This window comes from Choloepus didactylus, chromosome 1 (genome assembly GCF_015220235.1).
Source record: "Choloepus didactylus isolate mChoDid1 chromosome 1, mChoDid1.pri, whole genome shotgun sequence".
In the NCBI taxonomy this organism is placed as follows: Eukaryota; Metazoa; Chordata; class Mammalia; order Pilosa; family Megalonychidae; genus Choloepus; species Choloepus didactylus.
Window position 1 is genome coordinate 222998375 of NC_051307.1, and position 24880 is coordinate 223023254.

At 40.1% G+C, this 24880-nt stretch overlaps 1 protein-coding gene and 1 pseudogene across 1 annotated transcript in view; one reads left to right on the plus strand and one right to left on the minus strand.

Moving 5' to 3' along the window:
- Window positions 1-8947, minus strand: part of TAFA4 (TAFA chemokine like family member 4) — a 162713-nt gene extending 153766 nt beyond the window's left edge. The window contains exon 1 of the mRNA XM_037829169.1: window positions 8800-8947. The gene's annotated coding sequence lies outside the window, so the exon portion shown is untranslated. The remainder of the gene's footprint in view (window positions 1-8799) is intronic.
- Window positions 8948-9365: 418 nt separating this feature from the next.
- Window positions 9366-24880, plus strand: part of LOC119526970 — a 44102-nt pseudogene continuing 28587 nt past the window's right edge.

The following is a 24880-nucleotide window of genomic DNA, read 5'->3' on the forward strand; positions in this document are numbered from 1 at the left end:
AATCCAGTAGTATTTGGGTTCCACCCAAAGCATCTATTCTTCAGACTACAGCAGCTCAAAGGGAGCCCCTATTTATGTATAGAAAACAGATAAGCATTCATGGGAAGACATAAAGGCGGGATTCTTGTTTGGGCAACACGAGAGGTGAAGCTCCTGAGGAAATCCTCAAAGGGAATGCAGCCCCTCGCAGCCAGCAGACGCCACACAGTCTCCACTGCAGCCCCGAATCCACGCTTGAGCAGAAGCACCCCATAGCCAGGGGCTCGGCCCCCACCTGCACTGCCAGGGGCAGACCTGCCCCCAGCCCAGCCTCTCCGCCTCTCACAATTTAGTCAAACAGACCTCCCTGAAAGGGTGTCATAACTACTCAATGACTTGAGACTCAATCTGCCTTTGAAGCAGCCAGGCCAACGTTTTAAGATCTTTGAAGAACCTCATTATAAAGGTGACATAAAGTTGGTTTCTTTTTGCTGTTCACCTCAGAAATTCCAAGCATTCTAATCTTACAGAAATTTCAGGTCTCTCTGCTTCGAAGGAACTGGACATATTTCAATTCTTCACCACAAGTCTTCTATCTCACTCACCTTTGGCACACATACACATACATATCCTAGAAGTAGCTCAAATGGCCACAAAGAAAATTATATGTAGGCCTTATGTTAAGTTTTTTTTGTTTAACATTTTTTTATTGTGAAATATGACACATATACAGGAAAGTGATAACTTTCAAAATACGATTTAACAAGTAGTTACAGAGCAAATTCCAAAAAATGTTATGGGTTACATTTCCACAATTTCAGTTATTTCCTTATTATGAAGTATAACATATATACAGAAAAGTGGTAACTTTCAAAGTGTGCTTTAACAAACAGATACAGAGCAAATATCAAAGAAAGTTATGGGTTACAGTTCCACAATTTCAGTTATTTCCTTCTAGTTGTTCTAATACCCTAGAGACTAATATATATATATATTTATATAAAGATTCGGTATTCATAATCCTTTGTTAAATCCTATCTCATCTGTTGCTATCCCTCCCTCTCATTTGATTACTCTCAATCTTCAGGGATATCTGGGCAGTGACCACCCTAACTTATTCATATTGAAAAGGGGTGTTGACATTATGGGGAAAGGGGATGGATGCATCTGCTTGACGTTCTTGAAGAGGATGTTGCCTCTGGGTTTTGGGACTTATCTGGCATAGGAGCACTCTGGACCATTTAAATTTCTGAAACATAAATTTGAATAGAGTCTCACATAGGGACCAAGGTATTCTTTAGGATTTTCGGAACCACTGTTGATTTGGGCTCAGAATACTGTGGCCATTTGGCATATCCAGCTGAAGTTTTCATAAGGATAACCTCCAGGACAGCCTCTTGACTCTATCTGAAATCTTTCAGCCACTGAAACCTTATTTTGTTACCTTTCATTTCCCCCTTTTGGTCCAGAAGGCATTCTCAATCCTTTGATGATAGGGCCAGGCTCATTCCTGGGAGTTGTGTCCCATGTCACCAGGGAGACTCACTCCCCTGGGAGTCATATCCCACATAGGGAGGAGGGTAATGAATTTATTTGCAGAGTTGGAGATACAGAAAGAAAGGCCATATCTGAGCAACAAAAGAGGTTTTCTGGAAGTGACCCTAAGGCACAACCATAGGTGGGCTTAGCCTCCCCTCTACAGCCACAAGTTTCACAACAGCAAGCCTCAAGACCAAGGGCTTGACTTATTAAGTAGGGGGTTCCTAATTTCACACAGCATATATTCTGTCCAAGATAAACAATCAATATCTCACATTAAATTCATTTAGTTGTACAATCATCATTACTCTGAATTCTCATGACCCAAAACACCCCAAAGCTCTTACTACACACTAATTATTTATATCTACTATTAGTGTGGTACTAGTAAGGTATTCCTATTAAGTATAGTCCATAGTATGTAATAGGTAGTTTTTCCCATATACCACTCTGTTAGTTAACTCTTTGTACCAGTGTCATACCTTAGATGTAGATCATGCAAGCACTTAATTACATTTATAGTGCTAATCTCTGAGATACATGTCTTTAAACAACCCTTTTTATCCTTGTTCGCCTTAAATACGGCACCGATACTTATAATCCCATTAATGAACTATCTTCACCGCTATCCATTCCCATACCTTTAAGTTCAACCTCATTATCAGGTCTGAACATATTAGGTAATCATTCCCCCTTCTCTAGCTTCTGTCTATGTCTAGGACCCCTATATTCCACATTTTAGGACAATTATCATACACTGTTCAGAGAGTTCATATTAGTGATAACATAATATTTCTCCTTTTGTGTCTGACATTTCACTCTGCCTCATATCCTCAAGGTTCATCCATGTTGTCACATGTTTCAGGACCTCATTCCTTCTTACTGCTGCATAGTATTCCATCGTATGTATTTACCACATTTTGTTTATCCACTCATCTATTGAAGGACATTAGGTTGTTTCCACCTCTTGGCAACTATGAACAATGCTGCAATGAACATTGGTGTGCAAATGTCTGTTCATGTCACTGCTCTCAGATCTTCTGTATATATACCAAGTAGTGGAATTTCTGGGTCGTAGGATAACTCAATATTGAGTTTTCTGAGGAACCACCAAACTGTCTTCCACGGCAGCTGTACCATTACACATTCCCACCAGCGGAGGACAAGAGTTCCAGTTTCTCCACATCCTCTCCAGCATTTGCAGTTTCCTGTTTGTCTAATGGCAGCCATTCTTATTGGTGTGAGATGGTATCTCATCATGGTTTTCATTTGCATTTCCAAATAACTAGGGAAGATGAACATTTTTCTATGTGTTTTCCAGCCATTTGTATTTCCTCTTCAGAAAAATGTCTTTTCTTATCTTTTGCCCATTTTATAATTGGGCTGTTTGTACTCCTGTTGTTGAGTTGTAGGATTTCTTTATATATGTTGGATATCAATCTCTTACCAGATATATGGTTTCCAAATATTTTTTCACATTGAGTTGGCTGTGTCTTCACCTTTTTGACAAAGTCCTTTAAGGCACAGAGGGTTTTGATTTTGAGGAGGTCCAATTTATCTATTTTTCTTTTGCTGCCTGTGCTTTGGGTGTAAGGTCTAAGAAGCAACCTCCTATAACTAGGTCTTGGAGATGTTTCCCTACATTATCTTCTAGGAGTTTTATGGTGCCGTTTCTTATATTGAGGTCTTTGATCCACTGTGAGTTAATTTTTGTATAGGGTGTTGGGTAGGGGTCCTCTTGCATTCTTTTGGATATGGATATCCAGTTGTACCAGCCCCATTTATTGAAGAGATTATTCTGTCCCAGTTCAGTGGATTTGGAGGCCTTCTCAAAAATCAGTTGACCATACATCTGGGGGGTCTATTTCCAAACTCTCAATTCAAGTCCATTGATCAATATGTCTATCTTTGTGTCAGTACCATGATGTTTTGACCACTGTGGCTTTATAGTAAGCTTCAAAGTCAGGAAGTGTTAAGTCCTCCCATTTCGTTTTTCTGTTTTAGAATGGTTTTGGCAATTTGAGGCCCCTTTCCCTTCCAAATAAATTTGATAACTAGCTTTTTCAAGTCTGCAAAGCAGATTGTTGGAATTTTGATTAGAATTGTGTTGAATCTGTAGATCAGTTTGGGTAGAACAGACATTTTAACAATGTTTAGGCTTTCTAGCCATGAAGATGGAATATTTTTCCACCTTTTTTAGGTTCTCTTTGATTTCTTTTGGAAAGTTTGGTAATTTTCTGTGTAGAAATCTTTTACCTCCTTGGTTAAGTTTATTTCTAGGTACTTGATTCTTTTAGTTGATATTGTGAACGGAATTTTTTTCTTGCTTGCTTCTTCAGTTAGGTCATTACTAGTACATAGGAACATTACTGACTTTTGCGCATTAATCTTATATCCCACCACTTTGCTGAATTTGTTTATTAGCTCAAGTAGTTGTGTCACTGATTTCTCAGGATTTTCCAAATATAAGATCATATCATCTGCAAATAATGTGACAGTTTTACCTTTTCCTTTCAATTTGGATGCCTTTTATTTCTTTTTCTTATCTAATTGCTCTGGCTAGAACTTCTAGCACAATACTGAATAACAGTGGTGACAGTGGGCATCCTTGTCTCATTCCCAATCTTAGGGGGAAGGCTTTCAATTTCTCACTATTGAGTACTATGCTGGCTGTGGGTTTTCCATATATGAGGAAGTTTCCTTCAATTCCTACCTTTTGAAGTGTTTTTTTATCAAAAAAGGATGCTAATCATGGGATTGAGAAAGCCTTCTTGACCAAAAGGAGGAAGAAAAATGAAACAAAGTAAAGTTTCAGTGGCTGAGAGACTTCAAATGGAGTCAAGAGGTTATTCTTGAGGTTATTCTATGCATTTTACAGATAACCCTTTTTGGTTTCAGTGCAATAGAATAGCTAGAAGGAAATACCTGAAACTGTTTAACTGCAACCCAGTAGCCTTGATTCTTGAAGATAGGTGATTAACTATATAGCTTATATGGTGTGACAGTATGATTATGAAAACCTTGTGATTCACACTCCCTTTATCCAGCATATGGACAGATGAGTAGAAAAATGGGGAAAAAAAAAAATAAATGAATAATAAGGGAGGGGAATGTTTTGGGTGTTCTCTTTTACCTGTATTTTTATTCTTATTTTTATTTTTGTTACTGTTTTGGAGTAATAAAATGTTCAAAAATCAATTGTGATGAATGCACAACTATATGATTATACTGTGAACTGACTGTACACTTTGGATAACTGTACGGTATATGACTATATCTCAATAAAATTGCAAGAAAAAAAGGATATAAGGGTCAAATGAAAGAGTCTGATACAATAGAATAGATAAAGGAGTGTTGGAGAAGTCAAGAATAAAATAGAGCAATAACTGGTTGAGATTTCAAAAAAAAAAGGATGTTGAATTTTATAAAATGCTTTTTCAACATCTATCAAGATGATCATTTGATTTTTCCCTTTGAATCTGTTAATGTGTTATATTACCTTGATTGATTTTCTTATTTTGAACCACCCTTGCATGTCCAGAATGAACCCCCCTTGGTTGTGGTGTATAATTCTTTTAGTGTGCCTTTGGATTCCATTTGCAAGTATCTTGTTGAGAATTTTGTCATCTATATTCATTAGGGAGATTGGCCTGTAGTTTTTCTTTCTTGTAGTACCTTTATCTGGTTTTGGTGTTAGAGTGAGTTAGCTTCATAGAATGAGGTAGGTAGTGTTCCCTTTCTGTCAATTTTTTGGAAGAGTCTGAGCAGGGACAGTGTCAGTTCTTTTTGGAATGTTTGGTAAAATTCCATATTTGCTTAATTTTTCAGTGAAATGTTCCATCCCATACATAATGTTTTAAAATTGCAGCTATATTAACCCCAATATCAGTTATTGATCTAACTGTGACAAGATTTTATCACTCCTATCCAAAGTTCAAAAATGCAAATTCCTAAATTGAATGAGCAGGGCTAGCTGGGTCTAAGGTACTGTCAAGTGATAAGGATTGCGGAGCCCTGTCCAGGGCAGCTACTACCACCCTGGCCAATTACTGCTGTGCAGAAGTGTCAGTCCAGGGATCCCAGGAACAATTTTTCAAGAGAAGCTGGACTCTGATACGCAGTCTGCACAACTGATACTCTGGCAACCTATTCAATTTGTTTTAAAAACAGTGCAGACCATCAAAGCACATTTGAAGGTTGGATTAGGTGCTCTGGCTGCCAGTTTGTAGCAATCAGTGGCTCCAAAAGAGTAAATTTCCAGGAATCAGATGAATAGCGTATTAGTTTTCTATTGTTGCATAACAAATAACCACATATTTAGCAGCTTAAAACCACACCAATTTATTGTCACAGTTTCCATGGGTCAGCAGCCTGACATGTTCTGTGTCCTCTGCTCAGGGACTCACAAGGCTGAAATAAAGCTGGGTGCATCCTCATCTGGAGATTCAAACTAGGGAAGGATGTGCTTCCAAGCTCCCTCTGTTGACAAAATCCATTTCCAGGCAGCTCTGTGATTGAACTCAATTTTCTTGCTGGCCACAAGCCAGTGACCACTGTCGGCTCCTAGAGATTTCATTCAGATCTTTGCCATGTGACCCTCTCCCCAGGCCCTGTCTTCTTCCAGGAAAGGCCCAGCCCCTTTAAGGGCTCACCTGATTAGGTCAGGCCCACCCAGGATAATCTCCCTTTTGATCACTCAAAGTCAACTTACTCGAGACCTTAATTACATCTGCAAAATCCCTTCATTCTTGTCATATAATGTAATCTCATCATGTGAGTGAATATTTTGGAGATCCTCAAATATAAGTTGTTCCCTCTTCTTGTTAAAACCATCTGATTCAACCCGGTTCTGAAATCCATCTTCTTGTTTTTAATCAAATTTCTAGATGCCCAGGTATCCTATTGGCTTCTTAACTCTTCTACTCTCTGCTGAATATTGTTAAACACTATTTAATGTTTTCTGGATTGGCTCCCCTGCCTCTAACTACAATATCCCACCCAATTTATATTCTCCTAATTCAGACTAAGTCTTTCACGTAAGCTATAAACTCTTCTACTTTACCTACAAATGAAATGCAGTGTCTACTGGTTTATCAGTTGCCTGCATCATCTGAACTTGTCTAGATGGATTTCACCAAATTTAGAGAGTATATCTGGGATGGTCTGGGTCACGCAAGTTGGATTCCCTGGGAAGCAGACTCTGAGATGGACATTAGGGTACAGGAGGTTTCTTAGGGAGTGCTCTTGGAATCATCATCTGTTGAAGAGAAGGGAGGGGAGGGGAAAGGAAGAGGGGAGGGAAGGGGAGAGGGGAGGGGAGGGGAGAGAAGGGGGAGCTGAACTGATACGCTGTCACACAAAAAGGCCTCAGACAACATTGTGGAGAGTTCCAAAGCTGGGATGACCCATCTGAGTGGTCTCAAGTGGGCAGGGCAGCTGGGCCTTTATATGTCCATACTGATCAGTCACTGGATGTGACTTGACCTCAAAAGAGGGGTCATGTTGGGCAAGGGGGCTGCCTGAGTTGAGGGTAATTATCAGAGCGGGCTGACAGCTGTTGACCATAGTATCATGTATTCTAGGGGGCTGCTGAAACAATTTATCACAAACAGCACAACCTAAAATAACTGAAATTTATTCTCTCCCTGGGATATTCTTCTCTGGAAACTGGAAGTCCAGTATCAATGTGTTGGGAGACTCTTTCCAAGGGCTCTGGGAGGAATCCTTCCTTGTTCCTCCCAGCTTCTGGCGGTGGCCGGCCATCCTTGGCACTCCTTGGCTTGTGGCAGCAGCTCTCCAGTTTGCTGCCTGTGTCTCCGTGTGTGCGTCCCATCTGCATCTCTTCTCCTCTTCTCATAAGGACACCAGTCATTTTGAACTAGGGCCCCCCCACACCAGCATGACCTTACTTTAACTAATTACATTTGCAAAAATCCTATTTCCAAACAAGGAAACCCACAGTCACAAGGACCAAGGGTTCGAACTTCAACATATCTTTTTGAGGAACATAATTCAACCCATAATTTGAAGGCATGAACTTTTCATTCCTGCAGGAGAATACAGACAGCACATCACAATGTCTCCTACTGTCCACCTTAAAATACAGATTCCATGGCTCATGCATCATCTACTGTGTGGGGCTGTGGGAGTCATCCTCAAGGGAAAACCATTCCCTGAGGTATAAAAAGCCCATGCCCCATGCTCATTAAAATGTCACAGAAAGAGGTATCAAATATAAACCCTATGCCAGCCTGGGCTTGTTTTATCCTTGGATCCATTCTTTCCCCTCCTCTGTTCTGTATTGCAAGAGGTAAGAGATGACCTCTGCAGACTGCATTTTCCAGGGTCCCATGTTAGCCGGCTTTGGCCAGTGGGAGGCACTGGCTGGAGACAGGAGGTCAAGAGGAAGGGAAAGGCCAGGGTATCTCTCCCCAGCCTTCTCTGTCTGGCAGGAGCTGTGACCTGGCCATTTCTCCTCCAGAAGAGCCTGCTATGGTCCAGCTCCCCGTGGGGGCCCCTTCCCCTAGCCCTGGCAAACACCACCTCTTTCCTTTGTCCCACCAGCCCAGAGGTGGTATTATCTTCTTTTTCTTGCTAATCTCAGGGTTGCCTCCATATCTTCTGGTTGGCTTCTCTGACTCTCCCATCACAAGTTTTATTAGTTTCCTGAATTCTATTCCCTCTGTTCCAAAATTTTTAAATGGTTTCTGTTTTCTGGTTGGATCCCAACAACAAATCCCAACTCTATAGGGCAGACATTCCAAATCTCAGGCGAGGAGCCTTGATCCTTCTTGTTCTTACACGGACAAGTCTATGTACCAGTTTCCCAGGTGAGTAGCAACAAGTTTGCAGTCCCTGGAACAAGTATTTACTTAGCAATGGCTATGGGTCCCTGGAGAAATGCCTGCTGTTGGCAAGGTGGTGGACGGAGCTCTTCAGCAATAATCGTGTATTTTCTTCAATAATCCTGAACCCCCAGTAAAGGGATTCCTCACCTACTACATCTTACATGATACTTTGATTCTTCTACAATGAGCATCTTTTAATTTGTCTTAAAACCCTCACATTTTCACTACTTAAATAATAAGACATTGCTTTGCAAACTGAAATTACTTCAAAGGTGAAAAAGCTAAAATTAAAAGAATTATGATTCCCCCAATTCCCAAAAATTCTATTTAAAGGAAGGTTTTTATAAAGAATCGACCCTAGAATACTCGGTTTTGCTAAATTCCTAATACTCCAAAATTTATCATCTCTAACTATATGTTAAAATCATTTTACCTTGGGGACTTCGTGAGATTTGGTTCCAGTCAAACACAATTATTCCAGGATATATTTCAGAGAGACTCCAAATTCCCACTTGTAGCGAGGTCCAACCATTTCTGTAGTTCCAAAAATGTAACTTACTTTGGAAGACCTATTCAAAATAACAAAAAAAAAATTAGGTAGCAATTGGTATTTCTAATGTTGAAATGAAACATTTCCAGTAGCAAAATAATGATTTTACAACGATGCCTGCCACTTCAGGCAAGTGTTAGACAGCCAAACACATCCACATTTGTAACGTGTACTGGCACTTAGAAAACATGATGCAGAATTCTACACTCATTAACTAGCCATATATTAGCGAAAAGGATATAATTTTAAAAGAGCAGACATTCTCTCTGCAGCAAGAGCATTCAAAAGCCGACAAAGCCTCAAACCATTCAAGGTATATGATTTCGCTCTCCCATCTCACTGTTCATGCAACAGAAAAAGGAAATTGAATCTCCCCCTTGCTGCAGTCCAGGAGCTATGCGGGCCTCTGTGATTGCAGCAGCGGGGCCCGCAGCTTGGGGCTCAGGCGTCCCGCGGCCCCGGCGCCACCTGCCCGGGAGCTGATGCAGCCCTCAGTGCGCACGCTGCCCACCCCCGGCTGTGCGCACCAACATCCTGCGCCCTGTGTGGGGCTGCCAGGAGAACCTGCCCAGCAGCCCCGTCCTGCTCAACATGCACCTGGTTAACAGATGCCGCCTGCAGGTATCTCACCTGTCCTACATATACTTCTCTGCAGATGAAACGCAGATGGTATGAACCTAGCGGGCCTTCTAATGACTCACCAAACATAACTAGAGGTGTTTGCAGAGAGCGCCTTGTGACAGCAGAGGCCCCAGTGTCCCCCAGTTAGGGAGAAGCACTTTATGAAAATGTATGCTGAAAAGAAGCATAAATGTCGTGAGTGCAGCAATTCATATGGTGCTGAATGGGACTTGAAAAGACATGCGGAGGACTGTGGTAAAATGTGCCAGGGCACATGTGGCTGTCCTTAGGCCAGCAGAACTGCCCTGCAGTGACACATCTACCAAATTGGCCATGAGATCCCTGCTGAGCACAGGGATCCACCTGTTAAGAAAAGGAAAATGGAGAACTCCATGAACAACCAGAAGTTGTCAAAAAAAAAAAAAAGACCATCAAATCGTTGACTGATAAACCAACCTCTAGACCAGACTCTCAAGAACTAGAAACTTCAGAAATAAAGCTAGTAGCTTCCTTTGAAGCTTCTTGCACCTCTAATGCCAGAAAACAGACTCTTACAACACCTCCAAGATATCCTCAGAAGGTGCTTTTGCCAACTACCTGTTATGCCATTTTCTCCAACGCCTGTCTTCAGGCCTACAGCCAACTCCTCAGTCCAGCCTGTACTAGCAGATGTCAATCATCAGTAGGTGTCAATCATCGAGGCTCTGCCATGGTCGCCATTCACTTCTTCCCTTGTCCATAGGACCCTGATCCTCCACCTAGATTCAGGGGCTTGCTCTCTTAAGGAGAGCATATTTATCTCAAAAATTGTGACTCCCTTTGCTGTTGAGCCAATTAGTACAGGTGTTCAAGTGAACCTGTAAAAGTCCACCTACTGCTTTACAACTAGGGAACAAACATCGGAAGAACAGCATTTCTTCCATCAATGTGCAGACCAGTCTGTCTAATGCCTCACCAAGCTTCATGCCTCCTGCACAGTGAGCTTCCCCAGATTCCTCTGGATCATCTTGTTCTCTAACTGATTTGACATTTGGTTCTCAAGTTTCACTTCCCATTAGTGTTCAGACTCAAAGATTGTTACCCACTTCTAAAGTAACTTCATCTATAGCCACTCAGACTGATGCTTTTTAGATCGCCAGAAAACTCAAACCAGCCAAGTGCAAAGTTCTACAGATGGCCGAGTACACATGGACTAGGCACCAATGTGTGGAGACATTCTTGAGAATGTCCCTTCATCATTCAGGGTTTCCAAAGAAAATATTATAAGCAAGTTTGCTAGCACAGACTGTAAATAATGGTTTTCGTTAACTCAGAAGGACCCTAAGACTTTAAATGAAGATACTGAGAAATGTGCACCAATTATAAACTTCAGTGAACAGAATAGTATGCTTCCTTCACCATACATGACAGATAATCAGACCCAAACCACAGACTTATCAAGCGATTTAGAAAACATCTTATCAAGCAACCTGACAGGTCAAACAATGGATAATCACAGTCTTTTGTCTGACACAAATACTGGACCTGGCACACAGCTCCTATCTGGCCCAACCCAGAATCCTGGAATAGATTGATATTGAAAAGTTCTTTTTGACCTCAAATATCCAAACTCAAATGGAAGAGAGTGAACTTAGCAATATGAACACTGAACCAGCCTTGCAATCCCTGGGCACAGAGACCCAAACTAACTTTTTACTTGCAGACACCTCTATTCAGTCCTACAGTTGTAGGAGAAGTGCTAACTTCTTAGGCCTTGAAACATCTGCTGTGCAGACACAGGCAGACTTAAACTTCTTTTTAGACAATGATTCTCATTTGCATCCAGGCAGTATTCCGAAACATTCCAGCTTCTCCATGAGCCCTGATTCATCTGACAGAAACCCAGACAGAAGGGATATCCACTAAAAACATACTTGCTCTAGAAAGCAAAGTTCAGTTAACAGTACAGAAACACAGACCAGGAATTCCGGTTTTGAAACCCTGGGGAGTTTGTTTTTCACCAGCAATGAAACTCAAACAGCTGTGGATGACTTCCTTCTAGCCGATCTGGCCTGGAACATGCTCAGTGCAGTTCTGTGGAAACCAGACATGTGCAGAACTACACAGTCTCCAACTTCTGAAAGTCCACATGCGGCACAGCATTTACAGTTTTCTTCTGGATTTAGAAAATGGGGAACGGGAACAACAGTATTAACTATTGAAAGTATTTGTTATGCAGTTGCTTAGATTCTTTGCCTTTTGTACTTGTAAACATGAAATTTGGGCATAAATGTGAGTGTATTATAAAGTGCATGATGTTGTGTATAAATGTGAGTGTATTATAAAGTGCACGGTGTTGCCTATCATTGCGCCTTCAAATGTAGTCTTTCCTTCTAAAAAATTAATGTATTTCACACCTTTAAAAACAATATTAGCCATTTAGCTGAAGTCAAGCTTGGCAGGTACTAGGGTACAAACGTTTCAAATTTTTAAAATGTTTTTGTTGGAATATAACACACTTAACTTAAATTGCACCTAAAGTACATTTTTAACAATACTATTTCCCAACAGTAACCTATAAAGTGGATTTAAAGCACACTGCTTACATGGTTTGAGATTCATGCTGCCTATGGCTTCATCTGCTTTGGCATCTCACTGCTCTAACTTGAAGACACAAAGGAAAACTGTAGCTATCTCTAATTTCCGAAACAGTTTTCATGTAGTCAATGCCATCCCTTCTCTACACAGTTCCAGTGTGAGTGTACAGTATTTTATTCACAAGAGGCTCATGGTTGTACAATTACTGTGTTAAGGAATAATAGCAAGGGCTTACCTGTAAATAGTGATCCTTCTAACTGAAGTAACAGTAAGGCATCCCCAGCATGGAAACACTGGAGTGTGCTCTACTAACATCCTGCTGTCTACAGTAGTAGTAGTTTAGAGTGGGGCCCCAGGGCTGCTTCTCAAAGTGCACCCACAGGCTGGATATGAGATTTATCACAATGAATGTTTAAAAGAAAAAAAAAAGTGGGAAGAGAAAAAGACACGTCCCCCTAAATTTCAACACATGGCACTTCTACTAAGCTTAATAGGGCAAGAATGCAATCTACAATTATTTAAAGTGACCCACCTTCCTTCATCCACCACTCATCTCTTTTCCTTGAATGATTTCTGAAAGACATCAGTCTAGCAAGGGTATTATTATTTTTGCCTTGAGGGTAGCAATTACAGAACAGAAGCACCAATCGGTAGTCTGCATTTTGCTTTAGTTCTTTTTTAAGAAAGTTATACCAAACAGTCTTCTTCAAAGAGAATAAGGTTGAAAACCTATTGCTTCAATTATCAAGAACATTTTCTTTTTGTTTTGAGATGGGAGCATGGTCACATATGCTTTTGGAGTATCCTGTATTTAGAAGATCTGCTTCATTTTTGGCCAACTCTCAGAAAAGTAAGAATCAGTGCAGTTTGTAAGTGTTCTCAGTTTACAAAGAAATGCTTTGTTCCTTCTTTTGCACAAACTTGTGCTAGTGAAGGCTAAATCCTCAAAAGAAAATCTAGCAAGGGGACTAATAATTCCTTAAAGTAAAATGGTGGTGTTGCTACTAATTCATCCTCCACACCTCAGACACAGAGGAAATGCTGGTAATAGGTAAATAACATATATCCTGGGTAGATGCAATGAATTTAGTAGAGAAAAGAGATTGCTTTGGTCACAGTTGCCTATGAATGTGGGTCTCAAAACAAACAAAGTCTTAACTTAGAAGATCATTATGATTTGGAATCATTAACTACCTTAATATTTGAACATCTATTTAACTCCTAATAAAGTAGAAATGCATGTTTGTTTACGGATTTTTTGTAAATATAAATGCACTGATCTATGGCTTTAAAAAAAAAAACACTTTGTTTTTGTGATGGTGTTTGTTACTCCAACCAGCAGAGTTATTTGCAGAAAAATGGAGCATACAATAGTTTTTCATGTAGAAGAACTGTTCTCCCCCCAACCCTTAGTTACCTGAATTGTTCTAAGAGTCTTTGTAAAATTGAATTTCAGTGATTAAAAACAAGAAGGGGAAAAAAAGGAAATTGGAGATGATCCATTCCCAAGAGGTTATTAAACGTGCCCAAACTTACAGAGTAGTGGGAAAGTCAGCACAAAGATCTGAATCCCTAGGCCTGTGTGATATAAACCTGAAGATAATGCCAAACAATCTGCAAGTTTGTTTTGTAAAAAATATTAGTGGGAGGCAAAAGGGAAAAGTCTTTCCAATGTAATACACCATACCAAAATAAAAAGAACACTTGTTAATTCCAAAGTTGACACAACACCCTCCCTCAAAGCACAGATCTAAAACACTTTTCCACTGGGTAAAAAATTTTTCAATTCGGGCTCAGATGATTCCAAACCAAAGAAACCTTAAGAGAAATCGAAAACAAAGCTATACCATTTTTCATATTGCTAAGTTAAATATATCCCTCTCAGCTCTGGAGATCATAGAGAAATAATGATATGCATTGTGCTGATTTGCATTTAATACGTCTCCCAAAAGCCATGTTTTAATCCAATCTTATGATATTTGGATTAGGTTGTTTTCATGGAGATGTGACTCACCCAACTGTGGGTGAAACATTTTGATTAGATATTTCCATGGAGGTGTGGCCCCACCCATTCAGGGTGGGTTTTAATTAGATCACTGGAGTCCTTTAAGAGGAGCCAGAGCTGACAGACATGCTTAGAGATGCTTGTAGTTGTGGAAAGAAAGACGTTTGGAGATGCTAAGTTAAGAGATGAAACCCAGAATTTGCTCTGGAGAAGTGCAGAGGCCAGCCACATGCCTTCCCAGATGACAGGGGTGTTAGGGACACCATCGCCCACTCTTCAGTGAAGGTATCCTCTTGCTGATGCCTTAATCTAGATACTTCTATGGCCTTAGAACTATAACTTTGTAATCTAATAAACCTCTTTATAAAAGGCAATCCATTTCTGGTATTTTGCATAACAGTAGCATTAGCAAACTGGAACATGCATGAATACATATCAAAGTTCCAAATATGATTTAAAACAAACCTTGAAACACAGTCTAATCCCTTTAGAATCCTGTTGAACCAATTACAAACCCACCACTAAGCACCACTGAGATTTTTCTCTTCTTTAGATGCCCCTGGAGATAATCACGCAAGTTTGCCTGGAGAACACTTTCAGTGGTGGAGTTGAAGCTCCACCCTTTTGGGATCTTCAGGAGAGAGAGAGGGCCTTGAGTGATTAGTTCAACAAGAGTTAAAAGGCTTTGAGTAACTGTTTAAATGTGAATTGCTTGGGGAAAAAAAAAAACGACTTGAAAATGTTCATCTCCCAGATCCTCCAACTTTATTAAGTATGTTTGTCCTTATGTCCACCCAAGGGCACAATGTGACCTTCTGCTATTGGAAAGAAATACACAGTATAATTTATCAGAACACATCATAATGAACTCCCCACATATTGAAAACCACAATGACCTTTGCCAGCTAATATTTATCTTGTTTTCTTCACACAAAAGGAACCATTAGGGATTCTTTTCTCAATTCATTAAAAAAATGGATCCATCAGTGGAAAGAAATGCGATCTAATAGCCCATATGCCAGACAAGGAGCCAGGAGTTTAATTTTAGACGGAGCAGTAACTCATTCAGTCAGATTTTCCCAGAGTGTATCATAGGCACTTGCTTACAAGGATTAACTCCTTCTTGTCACTTCTAAACTTCAGTGCATTCGTGTCTATAAATAATTTTGTGCATGGCACCGAAGGCACTTACTTGCAGTCATTTCATTTTTCTCTCTGTTGTTTCCCAACTATAAAACAGTCCTTTTTTATCAGTCTTCTTCAAATGTTATTTGTTTTTAAAGAGGCTTGGCATTCTCAATGATGAAAGACATTGCCCTTGTCTAGACCAGAAAAAGTTTTAAAAAATATGCCCAGACATTCTCAAAATGAACTATAAAATCTCAGCATTTGTATTCTGGGTTACATTTTTCATCTTTCACCTGATATGTTCATATTATGTGGAGAGAGGCTCTCTTTCACTACAAAAGAGCAGAATACCTGTTTATGTTTCCTGGTACCAAGATACTTTGAGACTCCCAGGCAGAGGAGACCCTTCTTCAGATGTTTAGTTTATTTCTGGGTTATGAAAGAATTCTGTCTATACTTGCTTTCTCATCAAGGATATAGCAAGATTGTACCCTTCTTTCTTCTTGAGCTACCTGCCTTCATCATCAGTGGGGTGAATTCTGTAAAAGAATTATTCTTCCAGAATATGGATATTTACCAATTATAAATAAGCACCCTCAGAACCCTCTTACAGCAGTTTTGCTACACCCAGATGACTTGAAATACGTTAATCTGTGCAGCATCGCATTCTCCCTTCTTTTCTTCCTAAAAATCTAGTGTTGAGTCATCAAGGTTCCTTTTAAAGTCAAAAGATATGATGACCTTAAACCTGAGGAAAAATGAGACTAACCTAAATTTGAGGGACATTCTGTGATTCAAGTGCTCTGTACTCTTATGAAGTATCAAACTCATGACAGATGGGGGGGAGGACCAGAAAATTTGTTTCAAATAAAGAAGAGAGACATGGCAACTAAATGCAACTGTGACCCTACGCTGGATCTCAAACCAAGAAAAATACACACAATCATTCTCAGAATGAACTATACACACATTTATACACATGCATAGCTATAAAGGACATTTTGGGTGAAATTAGCAAAATATGAACATGGACTATAGAGTATATTACGGTGTTGTAGTAAAGTTAAATTTCCTGATTTTGAAAATTACACCATAATTATGAAAGAAAATGTCCCTGATATTTAAAAAACAAACTGAAATACTTAGGAGTCAAGGGCCATGCTTTCAAATGGTTCAGAAAAAAATGGAGAAGAGGGAGGAAGGTGGGAGGGAGGGGGAGAAGGCGAGAATGCATGAATGAATGAAACAAAGACAAGAACGGATGAATGAATGAATGAAAATGTCATGGCAACTGGTGAATCAAGATAAAAAGGTAAATGGGAGTTCTTTGCATTATTATTTCAACTTTTCATTAAGTTGGAAATTATATCAAAATAAAATATTAAATATTTAGTTAAAAGGCTCCAGTTTATAAGAAACACTAAGATGATTTAGAACTTATTACCTATCCTAAATGGTAAGAAGAGTCAATAATTCGAATGTTAGGTTAATTTCATTCTCTGAGCATTCGCTAGCACCCCCAAAGGAGGCTTATTTACTTAATAAACATTTACAGAGTACCTACTATGGGCCAGCACTGGGTAAAACACTCTAAAATATTAACTCACATAAAAGTAGATCTATTTTTATTCTGATTTAAAGGCATAGAAAGTAAGGCACAGAGAGGAAAAATCACTTGCCCAAGATCACTCAGCTAGTAAGAGGCTGAGCCAGGATTCAAACCCAAACCTCCTAGCACCAAGGTACCTACAATTTCAATTCCTGTAAAAAGATTTCTAAAAAAAGTTGTAGACCCTTTCCAAGCTTTACTGAATAGGCTGAAAATAAACCCTTCTTCCTTCAGAAATTCAAAACGTTGGTTATTACCCTGGAAATAAAATTTCGCTGTCTGTAGCTGAATTTGTGTAAGCAATTCAATTGGATTTGTCAGCACATCTTGGGATCGAGCCTAGGATATATTGTATTAATCACTAAATAAATTTCACCTCTTCCATAAGAAGTTAGTGAAAAACAGTATCCAAGGTTCTGGTTTGCTGCAGATATTTACTAAAGGCTAATGTTATTTTCCAAATTAAGACAAAACATGCAAGAATTTACAAAGACCCTGAGTACTTAAACCACCATTTTTACAAAAAAATGGAAAACAAATTACACTTCAGCTCAGAACTCCTCTAAAACATTTCAGCGAGAATACATCTGAGCCAGAACATAACACACAGGGGTTACATTAATTCTGTTGATCTCTGTGAAGGAATTCAGCATCAAAACATAAACAACAACAAAAAAGGAATTTTGTTTGTGCATCTACTTGGATACATTTCCTGACAAACTCCCATTTTTGCAACAACACAGCAAGGCAGAATCTGACTTAACCACAAATAAACAGCCTGCACACTGGCTACTCAACAGCATCATCCTCTCCTCCCTGCCCAATCACTGGGGCGGTCTCCAGGCGACCTTGCATCACTCCCAAAGTGGAGATGTTTGAATAATGAGCTATTTCCGGGCTCACCATTGTTCATCTGGGACCTCCCGGGGCTGGGACCCGCTGGGATGGTCTGAGACTCCTGCTCTCCGTCCCCTGGGCACCAGGGCTCAAGGAAGAACAATCCCTCCAGCTAATGAGCAGGCAATGCCCTTCAGAGTTTAAACATTGTGGGGAACCATTTTTCCACACAAATTTCCACTCAAGACAGAAGATGATGGAAGCAGAAAATGTTTCATGAATTAGCAACTTGGGTTTGGGGAATAAAAAAGGGTTTTAGGAGTGGGAAAAGGAGGGTGGGACAGAGTCTCACCAAATGGTATCTTGTCCGATAATCAAATGGAGATATTGAAACAGATCTTTCCTACATAAAATAACTCTTTACACACAACCACCCTAGATTGTCTTCTGGAGATTTTCTAACCAGCTTTTCCATAAAAATTTACAAAACCAAAGATAACCTCTCTCTTGACCAATTTATTACGAACAAGGCAGGTATTAATAAGCTTCTTATATTTAAGAGGGTGCTGATGAAAGTAAATGCATTTAATAGAACGCCAATGCTTATATGAATGTATTTCGAGCACTGATACATGGCTGATGTCTCCACTGAACCATCATTTATAATTATCACATGACATGTGGAATTATTTTGTAATTTAGAGCATGTTCGTGGTCATATGTTAAAGCAGACATGGTTTTTTTTTGTCAATATGTGATATATACATGTCATAAATTGCATTTTTATGGCTTGCTTTAAAAAAAATCAACGAAGAATTCACTACTGAACCATTTTACAACATGCTAAATGAGCCATTAAAGACAATAACTGTGTCTATTAAATATTAAAGAATTTTATAAATGGCATTTTAATTTCAAGTATTACCATACCATCTCATGTAAAGTAGGTGGTGGAGAGTTCTTTAAAGAGGCTCTTCCAGTCAGAGATGATTTAAATAAATTAAATGAATGTGCTATATTTTTATGAGGTTAGTACTCTGCCATGTTAAGAACTGAGAAATTCCTTAAAACCACAGAGCATCTTCATTTAAGTGCACTGACATATTCCTTTCTAAAGGATATCTGAGCAAATGGTACATCATGTTCATGAAAACCTCTAACCTTCAAGTGACCATGAAAAGTACAAAAGCAATCATCATTAAGAGGGAATGGTTGATGGAGAATTGTTGAACATAAAACGGAGAAAACAAACCAGCAAGTTACTTAAAATAAAATGCACTCACCAAATTCAGCTTCACTCAGTATGACTCCACAGCTTGCTGTCCAAACAAAACTGCCCAGTTCTCGGGCTGAACAAATGTGAACGGTAATGACAATTTAGCCATAAATCTCTCAAGGCCTAATTATCCTCACTGCAGAGGGCTTATTTTTTTAATTAGACCCAGTTTTTAATTGGAAATTTTCCTCTCATTTCTCATTTTTCAAATAATCAAAACAGAGTGCCCAAGGATTTTATTAAAATGACCCCAACATAATATTTTTGGAGGGCACCTAAAAGTTGCCCAAAACTTGAACTTTAATCTAAAAAGTTTAAATATTGATATGATCTAATAGTTTAAAAATTGATATGATCTTATTTCTACATAAAGAATTTTTACAAAAATAGGGTAATTTGTACATAAATATCTATAACTGTGCCTCCAGACATATTATAATCATTATTATGGGTGAGTGGGGACTAGCTGGCCACTTACAACCACAGTGTAACTCTCCCGAAGGAAGGGATGCTGTCTCATTTCTCTTCTGCATATCATGGCCACACAACAGGTTTTGGCAAATAAAGAAATGGAAGCTGATGATCCCAAATGGATGGTTATTTAACCTCTACGATCCGAAAATTTCTCACCTGCAAACTAATATTTACTGTCAAGTAGATGATTGCCAAGGGACCTTCCCACTATTAGCAATGACTCACAGAACTTGGTAGGAAAGACAAGCTGTTGATAACATACAGCCCATGGATGTATATACACAGCAAGTACACCGTAAATTCAGCCGTGGCAGGATTATATAGCAAAGCATGCCCATCACTGACAGAATTAGCCATTTTAATCTATTAGTGAGATAAATGCTTTCTAAAACCTTAATCTAAACCTCATTATAGGTTCAACCTTAAAATCATTTTTTGTGTGACAACAGTGCCCTCCTGTGGTCAAAAAAATGTTATCAGTGATAACATTTTAACTGACTTATAATACATATTTTTATAATAAAATTCCATGTTCTGATTTTTAATAAAGCCATTTCCATAACCAGAATGTAAACTATCCTTAAATAAACATAATATATCAGATAATTTAAATAACAATATCACATTAAATGGCATTACCAAAAACAAGTTAAATCAAAAGATAATAATAGCTTCTAAATGAAATGGTAATCACTTACATGGAATACTACCTATAATAAATGCAAGCTTAATGAAGAGTCGGTATCTGTTGGTTCTCCCCGTTACTACTATAACACGAGTCCGTGCCACACACCTATCGATACTATCAAGGCTGTTTAAAGGTCTCCAGAGAGTCTGCACATCCTGAACACACACCAAGTACTGCCAGGGGCAATCGGGAATAAAACCAACCCCTGTCTACTTAGAATTGACAATCTAGTTGGAGAGGTAAGACAAACATACATGGAGCAGCCAAGGGAATAGGTCACTAAACGATAATTGGCAATGTCTTTTAGAATAATGGAAATAAAGACTTTAACGATGTACAGAAGAGTGAGATCACTGCCTCTGGAAAAGGCAGGAGGAAAAGGACGAAAAGACGGAAAGAAGCAGAGAGGTGTGCTGTCTTTTTTGAGGGGGAACATTTATATAAGTGTGTGGGTTTGTTTGTTTTGATTTGATTTGGTAGAGGAGGTGGAAAGGCCACTAAATGAAACTCAAGACCACGTGTGGAGAAAGGGAGAGCAGAGTTAAGGCAGAAACGATGGCCAGGCTGCTCGGGAAGGGGCAAGTCATACAGGAGAATTGAGTACCGATTTCCATGTTCTTTCCGATCAACAATTGTGCACCAGATCCTGTGCCAGGGTTGGACACACAGGATGGACAAGGTGCCAGGGTCCCGGAAATGCACTCTGATGTGCGGAGATAAACAGGCAAACAAACATAAAATAATTGTAAACAAACATTTTTTAAAAAAACAAACAAAAACAAGATAATTGGCTGAGAAGGTATTAGCAAGAAAACAAACGCCGATAGTGTGATGAAAATTGGCAGGGCTTGGAGGAAAAGAGGCCCCTGCGACCGGGGATTCAGGGAGGGCCTCTCTGGGGAGGTGGCATCCGAGCACATGGGGATGATGTGCAGAAGGATCCAGGAACGTGAAAGTTGGAAAAGTGTTTCACAGGCAAAGAAACAGCACAGGCGAAGGACCTGAAACCAAGATAGACTTGGTGTGTTCCGAGGAGAAAGGCAGCCAGGGTGGCTGGAGGGGAGTGAGCGGGGCAAGGAGAGATGGGACGCAATGTCAGAGAGGCCCCCAGCATGGGTACTCTAAGGTCACAGGGTGGACTTGGGATTTTATTCAAAACACACAGTTTTAAGCAAGAGAGAATCAGGAAATGGGTTAGGCTTTCAAAAGGGCCCTCAGCCTGCTGGGCGGAGCACACACTCTAGGGGGCAGGTGGGGAAGCTGGGGTGCACTGCAGTGGTCCAGGCAAGAGACAACGATGGCTTGGAGCTGATGGTACAAGAGAAGGGAAGGAAAAGTGATGTTCTGAGGCCTAAAACAATGCCCAGCATGCAACAGTTTCTCAATTAACATTTGTGAATGAGTAACTGTGCCGGTTTGGATCTCTTATGTCCCCCAGAAAAGTCATGTTCTTTAATGCAATCTTGTGGGGGCAGATTTGTTAGTCTTTTGATTAGGGTGGAAACTTTTGATTAGATTGTTTCCATGGAGGTGTGGACCCTGCCCAATCAGCATGGGTCTTGCTTAGTTCACCTGACTACTTAAGAGAGCTCAAGAGCCAACATTGATGCTGAAGCTTGGAGATGCTTGGAGATGCAGACAGAAGGACATCTGGAGATGCTAAGCTAAGAGATGAAACCCAGAGTTTGTCCAGAGAAGCGAAGAGAGGACTCCCAGATGCTTAGAGAGAAATACCCAGAGAGAAAAGAAGCAAGGATGCACAGGAGCTGAGAGAGAGGAACGAAGACAGAAGCCCAGAGACATTTCGGAGAAAACCATCTGGAAACACAACCTGGAAGCAAAGGACTAGCAGATGCCAGCCACATGTCTTCCCAGCTGACAGGGGTGTTCTGGACACCACTGGCTGTTCTTTAGTGAAGGTATCCTCTTGTTGATGCCTCAGTATGGACACTTTTATGGCCTTAGAGCTGTAAAAATGTAACTTAATAAATCCCCTTTACAAAAGCCAATCCATTTCTGGTATTTTGCATAACGGCAGCTCTAAGAGCAAACCAGAACAGTAAGTGAGGGAGCAAACTATCCTTAGGAGTTTTGCAATCTCCCCTTTGTCCTTCCATTTTTTTCTCTCTAGGACTGGTGTCTGTCCTGCAGGTAAGCACAACAAAAACACTAACTGGCTCAAGAGAAGAAAAACTGGCAAAACACTTTACTCATTGACTACTTGTTAGGCACAGACTAAGTCTCAACCTAGAAGTACAGGAATTGGCCAGCTGTCCAGAGTGGACAACACCAAGAACCAGTGTCTCCAGGGCTTTTAGAAGCCAGGCCCCTTGAAGATGGTGCCCTCCCAAATGCCCTGCTCGGGAGCTCAGCCACTCCACATGGGGACAAGCTGATGAACAAACTACAAGGTTCAAGTCTCAAGTCTCGGTAACAGAAATACTGGCTTTTGTCTTACAGACATTGATCATGTAACTGATGGTTTTCACTCTTTGGCTGCTAGGACTTGCAGTCCCGCCTCAGAAAGTGAATAAGACCTTGCAGCACACATTTTACATACTAACCTCATGCTTGCCAATTTATTATTCTCCCTATCCTTATTTTCCCTTTATTACACTGAATATTTGTGAAAGCTTTCTCAGATCTGTTTTGATGGGGCCAGATATAAATACATGAGTATGTACAAGGCACCATATGCCTTGACAGTTTCCAGAGTTCAACTTGTCCTTCATCAACTCTCCTTTTCTCTCCCCATCCTACTTGCTTGTCCCCAAACCCAAAATTGCCACCTTGACACCATTCTCTCAGGGTAAAGCATTATTTCCAAATAATTAAATGAAAAATGTTGCCTAGACTGTACAACGTACTAACAGGCAATCAATTACACCGAGATTCACTGATCAATTAATTTCCTGGTAGAGAACAAGGCTACAATGGAATGGGCCAAATGAATGGTAGGGTTTGATTTAAGGTAAATAAGGAACAAGGGACAGGGCATCCAGAGCAGACAGGGGGTTTAGAAGAAGACAAGCTAAGGGGAAGGGATGGAGAAGATGCTGAGAACACACGATTTACAGCTTTAACCAAGATCAGTCCTGGCCGGCAGTGATGCATAACCAATCACTGTATTTTAAATTAAGATCAACATATTATGTGTGTGGTCCAAGAATCCAGAAAAATGCTTCAGGTGCTCTAGAAAACCCTGAAAGCAGTATCTGATTGTTTTGCCTCTGAAGTCAAAAGGAGAGAGCCAAAGAATCTGCTATTGTGATAACCATTTAGTGGAGGTACCCTCTGGGTTAAACACTGGACCAGGCCCTGTATCTCATCTCATTTAATCCTCAGAACAACCCTAGGAGGTAGTTAAGTTCCACTTACTTACCCAAGGGCATAAAACTAGTAAGTGATGGAGTCAGCTTTCCAAAATAGGCTGTAGGGGTCCACCAACTGGTAAGAAAAACAAAAAGCCCAGGAAAACCACACAGGGGGTTTCAGTCAGTAGACCATCAGACAAGACTCAAGTTTCAATGATGCAGAAAGTCCAGCTCAGAATGTTTCCCCGTTGAAGGATGCAGTTGTTTAAAAAGACGGAGTCCTTCAAACAACTGTGATAACTGAGGAAGGACTACATCACATAAATTTCAGCCACATATCTACTTTTTCAAATGTAAATTTTATGAAATCTAAATCTTAACTTTAGCATCCAAATTGAGACGTACTCCATGTGTAAAATGCACACTGGATTTTGAAGACTTAGTACCCATGTTCAAATGATTATATTTTGGATACAGTGGGTTAAATAAAATGTATGATGAAAATTAAAAACAAAACTCAGACACGTGGGTATAACCAAAGGCTTATATCCACAGACAACACCTTGGATTTTTGTTCTTTTGGAAAGACCTTTTGGTGTTCACAGCAGTTTCTTTAAACTCCTCTTGTGGTTGACATCACTAACTCACACAAAAGCCTCCAAGACCATCATTTAGGACCTGAAAAAGAGACAGCTCACACTTATAACACATCACAACCAGAACCTGAATCCTAAGAAATATTTATGTCGCATCCATGTTTCACACCCAAGTTCACTAATCACGGCTTTGTTTGGGCATCGGGGAAACATTCTGGCAGCAAGCATGTCTATGTGAGGGAATATTAGGTCACGATCCCATAATTCCAACAAGCAAGATACACCACATACTTTAGGTGACTTCTAAAACAGAAAAACCCCCAAAAAGGAAGAAATGCATGTAAAGCTAAGATTATCATCACTGCTGTGTAATGTAAAAATTAATACACACAATGCAAATTTACCTGTGACCTACAGGAACGTTAATCTTTCATTAAAATAACAAGTCACCTGAAAACTCATCACAGTTCCAAAGTACCTTTGATACCTGGGGCCAGATGGAGCAGAGGCAGGGAAACTCGGAGACTGCCCAGCCCTCCTGCCTGCCACAGGGCCCTGCACGTGCTTCGCTTGCTGCTCAGGGCCAGCCATGCCCTTCCCTCGTCCTCCTCTCAATTCCCATTCATCCTTCAGGTCTCAGATCAGTCATCACCTCCTCCAGGAAGCCTGCTCTGGCTTACTAAGTAAAATCCCCTAATTTTAGTCTTTTCTTTTTGGTACTCTTCATAATTGCACATTTACACTCATGTGGGTCTTTCCTTCCCTGGAGGCAAGGATAGGGTCCCTTCTCCAATCCTTGTGTTGCAGCTCTCGCAGTGCCTGGCATGTTGAAAGCACTC